Genomic DNA, 12,921 nt, shown 5'->3' with positions numbered 1-12,921 from the left:
CCCCCTTTGTCCTTCCTCCTTTCAAAATCAGATGGAGAAAGTTATCTGAGTGGAGAATGTGCAGCTTGCCTGCATTACCATTTCAATCATGCTCTTAGATCACAGGAGGAAAAATAAGTGTGCTTTTGCCTTTTGCTCCTCCAAACTGTACGCTACATCTCCCCCTTTGCTCCCTCTTTCCCTCTCCAAATGTTCCTGACCCATAAGACCCAGGCCAATAAGTGAATGATAATCCCTGCAGGAGCAGTCGGCTGGAGGGCTTTTGTAGTTTGCAAGGCAGATTAACATGGTGGCTGTAGCGAGAACAGAGTGCTTTGTCTCTCTAAAAGCCATGGATTAGATGTAAGGACTGGCACATGAAATTAGGGAAATCTTGTGCTTGGATGTGCTTGTGTGTTTTATCATGCATGGGAACCAATATTCAGCAAAAAAAAAAAAAAAAATGTGTAGAAACTATAATTCCTTTATTTTGCAGAGTATGAGGTATTGTGCCTATTAGGCTTCATGCCCATTTGAAATGTTTAACTTTGAAATATATTACTTGTCCATACAAAGTTGAAAAAAAGTTATGACTAATTTTTTCCTCTGAGCTCATTGATGTGAAATTCACTCCAGAAATGTGAAAGTAATTCAAAACAACTTAGACCATGAATTCAGTTAAAAGTAACAAAGAGGAATTGAACAGTGCATGTGTTGCTCATTGTTACTGAAATTCCTTAAGTACTTTATAAAAAAGGTTGGGTTTTTTTCTGTTTGGAGAACCCAGTGGTATATGTTACTTTTGACAGATTTTTCTACTCAAAACTGTCTATGAATGTTTTTTCTATGAATTTAAAAATGAATTCAGGTTGAGTGACCGACTGAATCATTCTAGCATCTTCATTTTTCATTCTTTGTCTGTATCCGTTAATCCTTGCAGGGTCGCTGAGGTGCTGAAAGACCCCGGGACGCCATTCAAACCCAAGACCTTCTTGCTGTAAGGCAGCAAGTGCTACCACTTGAGCCAATGTGTAATATCATCACTTCATTTCTTTTTCCTCTAAAAACAGCAGTTTTGTGATGTGTAAATGGTAAATCCACTGAACTTGTATGTTGATATGAACCCAACTATACTAATAAAGTTTCGAAACTCGTATGTCTGAGGTTAAGTGCTTTGTCCACGTCATCATGTGGCAGGAATTAAATCCATAACTTTTTGATTTCAAAACAAATTCTTTGCCCATTGGTCCACAGCTTTACAAAATAAACAACAATCTGCCAGTGATGTATACTGAACAACAGGCCACACTGTGATGCTTTCATCTCCAGACATCACTGTTAGCCTGGTGTTTTTGAGGCCATGTACAGAGACGTTTCTCTGCCAAAAAAGGCAGGCAGGCAAGTAGGTAAAGTTTATTTATGTAGCGCCTTTCACACTGTGTGTGCTATTTCAATAAATGAGTCAAATTTTGTTCTCTCTTAACCAGACTGTGATCTCCCAGTATTTCACTGACTCCTCCAGATGTTCCGCACCAACCCATAAATGATATTTAATTCGATTCAATTCAGTTTATTTATATGGCTCTTATTCACAACAAAGTGTGTCCCCAGGCACTTTACAAAAAGCAAAGTAGACTTTACTTATATACAGAAGCATATGCTCAAAGAAATATGACATATATTTGGTTTTAAATATTTTTAATGTTTAGATTTTTTATCGCAGTGAGGCGAAAGGCTGTGATCTTCCATCAGAAAGAAAAAACACTTTTTTTTTTTGTCTAAACTGACAGATTAGACCAAAAATGTTTTGCTTTAATGTGGCAAAACCCAAAAGACTACAAATCAGTGAGGAGCACCAGAACGGTGGTGAAAAGGACGGGCTTGTTTTGCAGCTTGATCTGCCCATGTCCAACTCAACCGTTCACCAAAGTATTTCTCTTTCTGTTAGTTCGTATGTGGTTTGTGGTAAATGGTCACTCCTTTGTATTTAAATCCTACAGACCCCGAGGCAGGGATATTGGGAACATGAAGCCGTTTTTAAATGTCTTGAACTGAAATCTGAAATGTTCCGGGTTTTTTTTGGGGGGGTGGGGGGGTTTATGTGGATTGTGTAAGACAATTTGCTTTAAGTTTTAGTTTGGATAACAAGAAACATTTTGTAATTCTACTTTTATCAGAACTTACACAGTGAAATAAAATTAGTGAACCAGAGCTCTCCTTCAGATGTAGGAAACCACACACCATTCCTTATGCCGGACAGCAGTGGGACTCACCAAGAAATCTGTATGACTTCTTAGTCAGCAATGTCTGTTCACCGACCGCTCTTCGGTTACCATGGCAACCAAACACCACACTCAGAGACGGACGGTGGTGGTCTCCACTTCTTCCATTACTTCTTTCGATTTCAACTCGCACATTCATAGCTGCATCCAAATATAAGTTTTACAGTGCAGCCACCACTTTATCAGAAAGCATGTTACTTCCCAGTGTCTCTTAAAACCTTTGCCGTGCTAAAAGTTAAAAACCCAAAACATGAACAGAACTCCACATGTTTGTAAGTTATGCGTCCAGTCATGATACTGCAATGGTGGATCTGTTTCTAATTAGCCGGCACTGGCTGGCTATAATTATTATTAAGCTTTATTTCACCAGGATAATCCCATTGGGTGTTAAAATCCCTCTTGAAAGAAAATCCTGTATAACTTCTTCTCTGCCCAGCTTACATCTCCAGGCACGCAGCATTCTGTGCCTGGTCAGCTAATTTCCTCCTCTGTTTTTCATTATTCAACTTCTTATCCAAACAAGCTGCCTATTACCTTTCATATGTTGTCAAGGTTCCTCGAAAAAGAGGATGTCATTGGATATATAAAATTGTGTCATTTATGTATTTTGGACAAAATCCGTGGTAGAAATGTTAAAGTAGCATTTCAGACCTCACTCATTTTACAGTAGTCTTTGTCAACTTTTTTTTTTACAAAAGCTTTAACAGTCTGTTTTAACAAACTCTCAACATTTATACAACGGTAACATATCTATCAAGAAACAGGCTTAACAAAGGGTTTTCTGTAGCTTAGTAACAGTTAAGACTGAACATTGCAAATAACTTTCATTATCACTTTCCCAATATGGTGGTTCTTAAAAAAAACAGAAAATCCTGTTGAAGTGGTGAGCCTGTGAAGAAAGACAAAGATGTGGAAATACAATAAGCATGTGAAGTTACAAAGTTTCTGTCAAACAAGGCATTAGCACGTTTAAATAAATACACAACACATGATTTGAGATGACTAAAACTGGCCTATGATGAGTCCCATTCATCACACAGCCACAGAAACACACATGTAGCGCTTCATTCCACCCTCTGCATCAACAAACATAGTCCCTGATTTAGAATCACAGAAAAATGCCAGCAATGAAAGGATGTTATGAGAACAACCACCACTGCCAGTGTATCTCACCACCCTCCTCAGACAACGGGCCTCTTTGCCTGGAAACGCATGTGTGCGTGCAGGGAAATTAGCATTCAAGCACATATACTCAAACAAATATAAGGAACTGAGAACTGCGAGTGCGAAGTCTCTGTTCAGCTTCAAAACGGACTGCAGCACATCGGCTGCTGCGGCCTGCTACGCTCATACTTCGCCCAGCACTCACATCCGCTAACCGCTAAATAATTTGAAGACGCTCTTGGGAGCAGCCCATTAAAAATGAAGTGACCGTCAAGGTTCAAGTGCAACTTTATTTTAACTGCCTGTTTGCCTGGTAAGTCGAGATGCAATTTGAGGTGAACTTAGACTGTGGAAAAAGTCATTATCTTTACATTCAGTTTAGCTGCTGCTGTCACTGGGAAAACAGTTGGTTGCCTGCCTCCAATCGACTGTTATTCGTATTACCATTGAATTTATGTATCCAAGATGCAATTTTCCTGTGGTTTTAAGGCTATTGGCACCTTCAACCACTTGGACAGTTACATAGGCTGGAAAAAATATGCATGAGAGTGTGTGAGAGAGAAGGGTATCATACACAAGGGTATCGTTACACAAAGCTATCATCCCCTGCCACTGTAACACACACATATACACGCACGCACGTCCAACACACACACTCACAAGACCAGCTGTCTTTACAATAAAGTGAGGAAATGGCTAAAATTTATTCTGAGAAGCAAAAAGTATTATTTTCTTAGAAGTAAAGCGTCAAACTGCAATATGGCCCGAATATAGAGAAAACAAGTTAAACATTGCTGTAAATTAGCTTTAAAAGTATCTGAGTGTGGACCCTGTTTTCACTCTGCTGCCTGCATAGAAATGCATTTCTAAAATTACATGTTTGGCTTATATCTGCCTGAACCACACATTCAGGACCTGCATTCTTGAGGCATTGCAGGGTTTGTTATAATGTAACGTGATCCTTCAACGCTGTTGTTCCCTATGATATGAAATCAAATAGATCCGCAGCACACTGTTGTAAGAGGTTCTAGATTACATAAGCTGAATGAAAGATTGTTGAGAATAACTGTATGTGAAAAGAAAATGGACCTTTTTGTAACTTGAGAAATTTTATATGAATGATAAATATAAAGGGAGAGCAGTAACATTCCTGTAGCAGTGTGCTAAAGAAATGACTAGTGGCTAGTAAATTAATCTTGAACAATCACTGCCATATCAACGCCCGGACCACATTTGTAACGATACGCTTGAATGTGTGCAATAAAAATAAAAGTTTTCTCAGGTAATGGTGAGAATAGTTTGTTTATGCAGCTGGCTGAATTAAGATGTACTTTGGCTAACTTTCATGGTCCTTTAGACTTTGAGTTGTTTTAGTCGTTTTGGTTTCAGTATTTGAATGTTATTATATTTCAGTTTGTTTCTTAGGTATTCTGATTAATTATTTTTTCTTTTCTTTTACTGTGTTTTCATTCCAGGTCTTTTGGCCATTTTAACCCTGACTAACTTCTCCTGTCAGGGGAGGAAACTCTTCGCACTTTTTAACTCTATTTTCTGGTCCTTACTCCAGTAACCGTGGTTCCTCTTAAGTGTGCGTTTTCTTTGTTTAAATGGCGGTATAATGTATTTTCCAGGCACATAGTGCAATCGTGTAGCACAATCAAATAACTATGTTACTTCCTGTTGTTATAAAAATGTTGTGTATTAAACATAACTTAAACAAAATTTGACTTCAAAATTTGACGATTTGAAATTGGCTTCTGTCTCTTTAAGAAGAGACTATGTTTCCTTTTCATACTGTTCAGATCTAACAGAAAAATACATGATCATCAATACAGAGAAATCTTGGGATAAACAAAGAGTTAGATACACTGGAATGGCTTAGATCAAAGCTAATTATTTTTTGCTAGATTGGCCCCAAAGTCCAAACCTCATCAGTTGCAGAACTTGAAGATATATGTTTACAGACACAGTGGTTGACCAACCAAATCTAAAGAATGTTTGAAATAATTTGTTGTAATGAGAACAAATAAAACTGAAGTGTAGTGATTATCTGCTCTGTAACAAAATTCTGAAGATGTCATTCTAAGTCATGTTTTTTAAGCTGTTCCAAGGATCAGGGGCGATCAAGAGCAAAATCCTCACTGTGTAAACTAAACAAGTTGTGAGTTCAGTAATGATGTCAAAGAATCAATCATTAATACATTTTTTAAATGATGAAACAGGTACCATCTGACAGCCTGTCATGCCTCTGGTGTGTTTCTGTGTTTTCTGTGGGAGTGTGCGTCTTACATCTTACTGCCTGCCCGCTCTCCACTGAAACCACCGCTCAGCTCTAAGATTTGACTCCCACCAAACTCACAGGTTTGACTTACCGCTTTTTAATCTGCCTCTCCGTCACAAACCCACGCCACTGCAGCCAGATCCAGAGACGTCTTCAGTCACACTTTCCAAATGTTGTAAATATTGTAAATAAATTTGCCGTGCCTTTTTATTACTTGTGTATTGTGACTCAATCTGCATGTGGGTCATAAAAGGAAAAATGACAAGACAATATTTGTATGACATTTTTTTCAAAAATTGTTCTTTATATTTTGTTAAAAATATTGTTGAATCTTTATGAATATGTAAACTTTTTAAAGAAGAAGCAGGCTATGACATGGTATGATATGGTATATCATGGTATATAGACACAGTATTTTTTAATTAGCTTGGGTTTCTTAAATTACTCAATAATAGTAGGCAGTATATAAATAAAAATACCTAATTTAAATATAGTCTTAAATTAAAGATTGAAAACTGGATTTAGGGATCCTCAGACTACTTTTACTTTAAAAATATACCTTCAGTGCTCTTTAGAATAACTTCAATGGAGAACTCTGTCCCTGACCTGCAACCCTGCACATGTTCAGGTGCTTTCTGGAACTGTTTCCAAATTGAGAAGTCATAAATCTGAAATTAAAACCTTGGCCTTCTGAAGCGGACATGAACGAAACATTTCCTTCTCTAAATTTCAGGTGGAAAGAACAAACTGTGGTTGCCTCAAAGGTCTCTTTGTCCAACTAAGAAGTCATTATTGTTTTAAGTTCTACATTTACATGTCTGCACCAGTTCACAGAGAAGGAGAGTTGTCCAGAGAAAACCAAAGAGGATATGACCGTATGCTGTTTAGGTTAACCTTGGGGATCTTTGAGAAAGCCATTGAACTTCCTTTTACAATGCAGCACCTACACACCACTTGAGGACTGGCTCTTAGTCTCCAGAAGACCCATTCTTGTGAGATATTAGCCACATGCAAATATTGGTCGCTTTCCAGAAACTCAGTAATAACAGTCTTGATATCTGAGCTCCGAAGGCAAAACTTTATCTGCCAGACTGGGGCACAAGCCCTAACCATGGTCATTTTGAACATTATCATGAGGTTTGTTGAATCTGAGGCAGTCTTTGAGAGACGGAGGTAAGTTGAGCCCCAAAGAGTTTCAGAGCATTTTCACTTCTGCCAAAAATATTTTTGTAGTTAAGGTTGTAAGTGGCCCTAAGCCTAAGAAATTTCACTTCCAGCTTGGCTCAAGGCACATGCAGTGCATTGAGTTTGTTTCTGAAGTTATATTGTGGATCTAAGAGCGGCGTCACACCTGAACACACCGTGTTCTAGTTGGAAAACAAGAGGAGTTATGAATGATTGTTTTGAAAATTACTATTAGCAGAATGAAGCACCTGTCTGTACTTCAGTCATTCAATGGCAAAAAGAAGTATGATCATAAATAGAGGTTGTGTATTTATGAATAGGCAAACCTCCAGTTAGGACAGGACTTGGACTGGTCCTCTGTGGTGAGACCAGTCAGTTAAGTGTATTAAGGCAGCGAGGCCTGGGCCCCATAAAGAGAAGTGCTGTTTTTGGGTCAGGGGTCAGGTTTAGGACTAAGGTCTGCAGTGAAATGAGGTCAGGTTAAGTGCAGGATTAGGTTCAGGGTGAGGGTAATGGAAGTCAATGCAAAGACCTTGTAAAGATATTAAAAAAAACACTGTGTGTGTGTGTCTTTGGTTGTTTACATGGCCGCAGGCATGTTCTTATTCAGACATCCACTTATTCATTTGAGCATTTCTTAGTAATGAATACAACACTGGCTTTAGGTTTCCACCTCACTGTACCAGCCAGAGATGTTAATCAGATAACGTGACAGGGATCTGCACAGTGTCTGATCTGAACCAATCTGCTGTGTTTACATTTTTTTTTCTCCTTACAGGCCAGAGTGGGAGGAAGCATGAGAAATCTTTATCACATTAATAATATCCTTGTCAGATTCCTTTCAGGACAGGGTGTGTGATGGAGAAAACAGACCCGGAAAGGAGAGAAGCAACGCAGACCGAGCTGCATTTGATAGGTTCTGGATTGAATAAACAAAGAGAATCGTACTTATCCTGTATGTTTTGGCTGCAAGGAACAATCCAGTAGCTGAACAGCAATGCTGAAGCCCAAGTGCTAATTACATTTATATGTGGCTGTAAGATCAATGTTAAACAAATGGTGTGAAATATGTTTTAACTCTGCCTTGAGTCTGACACTCCGATGCTTTGTGGTGTAAGCGTGATTGATGAGCTAACCCTTTGTCCAAGGTTGTTTCCATGTTGAAGTGTGCCAGGTTATTATTTTCAGAAGGTTCGTAAACCCTTTCTGCACAGTGCTGGAGTGTTTTCCAACGTTGCCTCACAGCTAGAAGGTCACCGGTTTGATTTTCAGTTTGGGTCTTCATTTGTCTGCTTTTCATGTTCAAAGCAGACTATTCTCCAGTTACACTGGTTTCCTCCGCCAGTCTTAAAACATGCATGTCAGGTTAGATGTCGACTCCACTTGCCCTTAGGTAATATGCGTGTGTGTGTGTGTGTGTGTATGTGTATGTTTCTTGTCTGTCAGATTTCAAACATGTTCAAACATTTATATAATAACCGGGATCTTTGTTCATGGGTTTTTAAGACAAACACACTTTCTAGAGCTTTATTTGAAAAGTCTTAGTGAGGACGTGATATATTTACTAAAATTAAATATATTGCGTAATATAATATGTATTACATTATATATTACTTAAATTAAAGCTTAAAATATATTGTTTATGTTACTATAAACATTTCACAAAAGTTAGAATGACACTTTGAAAAAGGAAACATGATGAAGGATGATTTAAGGAATTTTAAAGTTAAATGCAGGATATTACAACACAGCTTTAATTTGCCTCAGATAGTGTTATTACAACACACTATAATAACACTGATAGAACACAAATGACTGCTAAAACAATTTTACTTGGCTGCTCAGTATTGAACAAAAGCCTCTTTAATTAAACAAACATTGCTTACCAAAAGAACATGTCACAAAACAGTAAGTCGATGTAAATAAACCTGAAGAAGCTGAAAACAATATGACTTAAACACCATTATGAAACTACTTTTTAGGAAAATAAATAAATCCTTGAATAAACTTCCTTTTCCATACTTTTTATGGATAAATATTAGAAATAAAGATAACAGACTACACTTTTACTCATAAGCTGCGAGGCAAATCGAAGCACCTGAGGAATAAAATGGGATTTATTAGATTGCAAAAGTTTATCCAGTCTATCCCACTTCAGTCATATAGTTGAATTTTTAATCTTTTTTGGTTTTAAACTGCTTATAATCAAAAAATATATATTTTGGTCATTTATGACAGTTCATTTCAATTCTATCCACTCCAAGATTAATTTTCTACTCCACTAAATTTGTTTTTATGTCAGTCCGGATTTCAAAACTTATTTAAATGCCAGAGTAATGTGACAGAGAGTCTTCTTAACAATAGTAATAATTTATTCTGAAAAAAAAAATCGTGCTTGCTATGATTTTTCTTTTACAAACACAAGTGCTGTAAATTTGGCTGTATTGCCTGAATCGGTGCAGCAGCTTTAATTTGGCTCAGATAAACACACCCTCATTATTCCTTTATATATCTCCCATCAAACATTTTGCTTAATGCACATTCCCTCCCTTTCCATCAATATCGTTGCTCCCCACCTCATTCCACATCCTTCTATCAGCCCTCCTCCCATTAGAGACCTGCGTCAACATTCCTCCTTGTCTCATCCTCCCATTTGATCACCACGCAGAGCCAGGAAAGCACTGCGGTTGACCTCCAGATACTCTGAGCAGCGCGAATGTGGGTGGGCAACTCTCACTGTAACGACTCACAACAATTTAAAAGAAGTACCCATACACACACACACACACACACACCGATACACAGTCATCAGACTGACTCAGCCGCACACAAACACGAAGGGTCCTGCAAATACCATCCGACACGGATGTGAAAGGCAGGAATGTTTAATGTTCAGAGTTCTGCTGCAGAAGGAAGATTTGGGATAAGTTATGTTTTTTTCCTCATATTAATAGCCAATAACACTGTATCAATGTCCTTTTTGAAATGCAAAGAAAAAACAAATAACGATCAGACAAGTTGAAGAAACAAGAAAAAGCTTTCTCTTCAGTAGGTGTCATGGATGCAATCGGTAAATGTTACATTGCTGAAAATCTGTGAAATGACTCGGTCTCCGTTTTTCAGACACAATCAGATGCAATAATTCCAAAAATCCTAACAATCCTTTTCTGACATTATCTGGAGAACAAACTTGACATGAAAAGGCACCCCTTACACAAACGATGTAAACATAGACATACAGTGCATTGCAAAGACATACGCGTAGATGCTTGTTTGAGAACATTGGTGACTAGCATCAGAAAGACCAACAAACAAAACTGGAACAAGTGGAAAACAAATTTTAAAAGAGCCATAGAAAGTGAAATTTAAAGTTTACCGTAATCTCTTCAGGTGACGCTGCAAACATCTGGAACGAGGTGCTCTGATCAGATGATGCCAAAGCTGAGCTTTCAGACCTATAGCCAAAGAACTCAGGTGAAAGCCTAACACTCCACATCTACTTGAACACAAAACTTACAGTGACACATGATGGTTGCAACGTTGTGCCGTGGAAGGTTTTTCCTCAGCAGGGACAACGAATCTGGTCAGACAGGGAGAAGGGTGAAGCTATGTGCGGAAAAAATGGCTTAAGAGGTTTCAAAAAGCTTGTGATAAAAGATTCAACGTCAACATTGTTAAAAACAGACACTCAAACAACGAATTTATTTTAGAATGGCCCAGTCAAAGTCCAAACTTAAATTTCAACTGAGAATCTTGAAAACTGGTGTTTATAGGTGATCTTCACCTAGTCTGGCTGAGTGTGAACTATTTTACTGGGAGGAATTGGGAAAAATTCCAAAGTGTAGATGTACAAAGCTGGTAGAGACGCACATGAAAAGCAGCGTGGAAACTGAAGTGTTGAATGTTTATTTATTTATCTATTGTTCATCATATTTACTTGTAAAAGATTTGAAATTCATGTATCTTATAAGGTAACATTACAAAAAGTTGCATAGTTTTGCAAAGCACTGCAAACCCTGAGAAACCAGACTGGGTTTACGCATTTCTGTTTAGTCAAAATGCTTCATTCAGTAAAAGCTAAGTGGCAGTTGCTGTCAGACATCAGACGCTGCTGCTTCTGACAGTTATGACGGTGTTCTCTTTTAAAGGTATTGCAACTTGATATCTGAGCTCTTTCAGAAGCAAGCTGCAAGGTGAAACTGCACTCCAACTGCTGCTGAAATGATGGCGAAATTGAAGCTCTCCTGTGACAGTCGTCCCGCTGGTTGAGGAGCCCTCTGGGACGCGTTTTATGGAGCTCGCAGGTCCTTGTTTTGTGGCATTTGGGCTGACATGAGTCCCCTTTTCTGCTGCTGGAAAGCAGAGCAGCGCTGCGTCAGAGAGTTGATGGAGAGCTGAGGCTAAAGCAGCGAAAAACTGTTTTCCTGCAGGCAGAGCTTTACGAGGCAACCAGTCGTCCACTGCATACCTGGCTGACACTCAAACACACATTGACATATTCAACCTCAAGGCTTATGGGGTTCCTTCAGTGATTCAAACCAGGTGATTAACAACTTCATTATCATTTCCTTTTTCCCTCACCAAGACATGCATGAACACCCACTCACACTTTGTTTGACCCTGAGTGTTTGGTTCATATCCTCGTTCTTTCTCCTGATTTTTACCCACACTGCTCCTACACACACGCACACAAACACACACACAATTAAACACCTCTCCTGGCCCTTTTGTGCAAATCCCTGCATTCCTTTGCTTGAAACAAAGCACTAATTAGCTCATTCCAAATCAGAGGGAGATTTACAGAGCTCACTCCATAAGCTGTCACACCGGTTCGCTTTGTGCGTTCGCATTGTTGGAAAAAACGCGCATTAAACACAAAGCACGTTAAAGGGGAATCACGACTGATAACTATTGGCAGGAGGGGGCGCGGCTGGGTGACAGTGCGGCGCTGTGACATGAAAAACAATCCTGCAGGGTTTCGCCTCGACACGACTGCTGTCAACAAGGCTCAGAAACAGATGCAGCAAATGATTTGAAAAAGAATAAAAAAGGGTAAAAAAAAAACCCTTTTTTTTACCCTTTCAGAGTCGTACGACTCTTTAGGTCAGAGTCGTACAACCTTGTCACATGCCATTAGTGGACCGGTTTCCACTTTGTGGCCCTGTCACTACTTACTGCTCGTCTGACACACATAAAAAAAATAAATAAATAAATGGACGCGGGGCCTATTTGTCCTGAAGCTAAATAGTCAAACATGTCAAAGGGAAAGTCTACACATGACAGAAAAATCTGTGCTGCAAGTTGTCATTGTTTACTGTGCAGAAATGGTTCCTTCTACTGTGGAGTTATTCACTCCTTTGATTTGGTTTTAACTTGTTTTATTTTTATTCAACAGAGAAAGAAATCTTTGGGTTTACACGTAAATATATATGTAACCTTGTTTTTGTCCGAGTGCTGGCCTTCATTGGTGGAAATCTTACATGTTACTCAATAAATCATTATTTCCTATTCAAAACGTCTTGTGAAACACTGACTAAACTCACATCTGCTGTATCTCTAACTTTGAGTGAAAAACAAAGAAAATGTTGAAACCTGACAACTGTGGGTGGGAAAATTAGTTTGTTGAATGATTTAAACCTGTGAGGGCACGTTTCTGAGGAAATTGCATACAGCTGAATAAATAATAACAATTTCCTATGCTGTGCTTTATGTTACAGCTCTGTGACCGAATATGGTTTCGTTCAGGGTTTTTTTTGTTTTTGTTTTTTGTCGGTTCCCCTGCTGTGGAGAGTTTAATGTACCCCAATGAGCCTTTTTAAAAGTCAGTGTGTGTTTGTTTCCCTCTGTTTGCTAACAGAAACCATTCGGATGGTAAATGCTTTCCCATTTTCCTACATGAAGTCAGATGCACCTTTTTACTGGTGAGCGTGAATTTTCCACACTTTCTTTAGCTATTAAAGTGAGATTAGATTTATTTCTGTCAGTTCTATGTATAAGAATCAGATAACCTTCCAAAATGTTATGGAAAGC

Source organism: Poecilia reticulata, chromosome 1, assembly GCF_904066995.2.
Source record: "Poecilia reticulata chromosome 1, P_reticulata-male-v2, whole genome shotgun sequence".
In the NCBI taxonomy this organism is placed as follows: domain Eukaryota; kingdom Metazoa; phylum Chordata; class Actinopteri; order Cyprinodontiformes; family Poeciliidae; genus Poecilia; species Poecilia reticulata.
The sequence above is the reverse complement of the archived record's forward strand: the minus strand, read 5'-3'. Positions refer to the sequence as shown.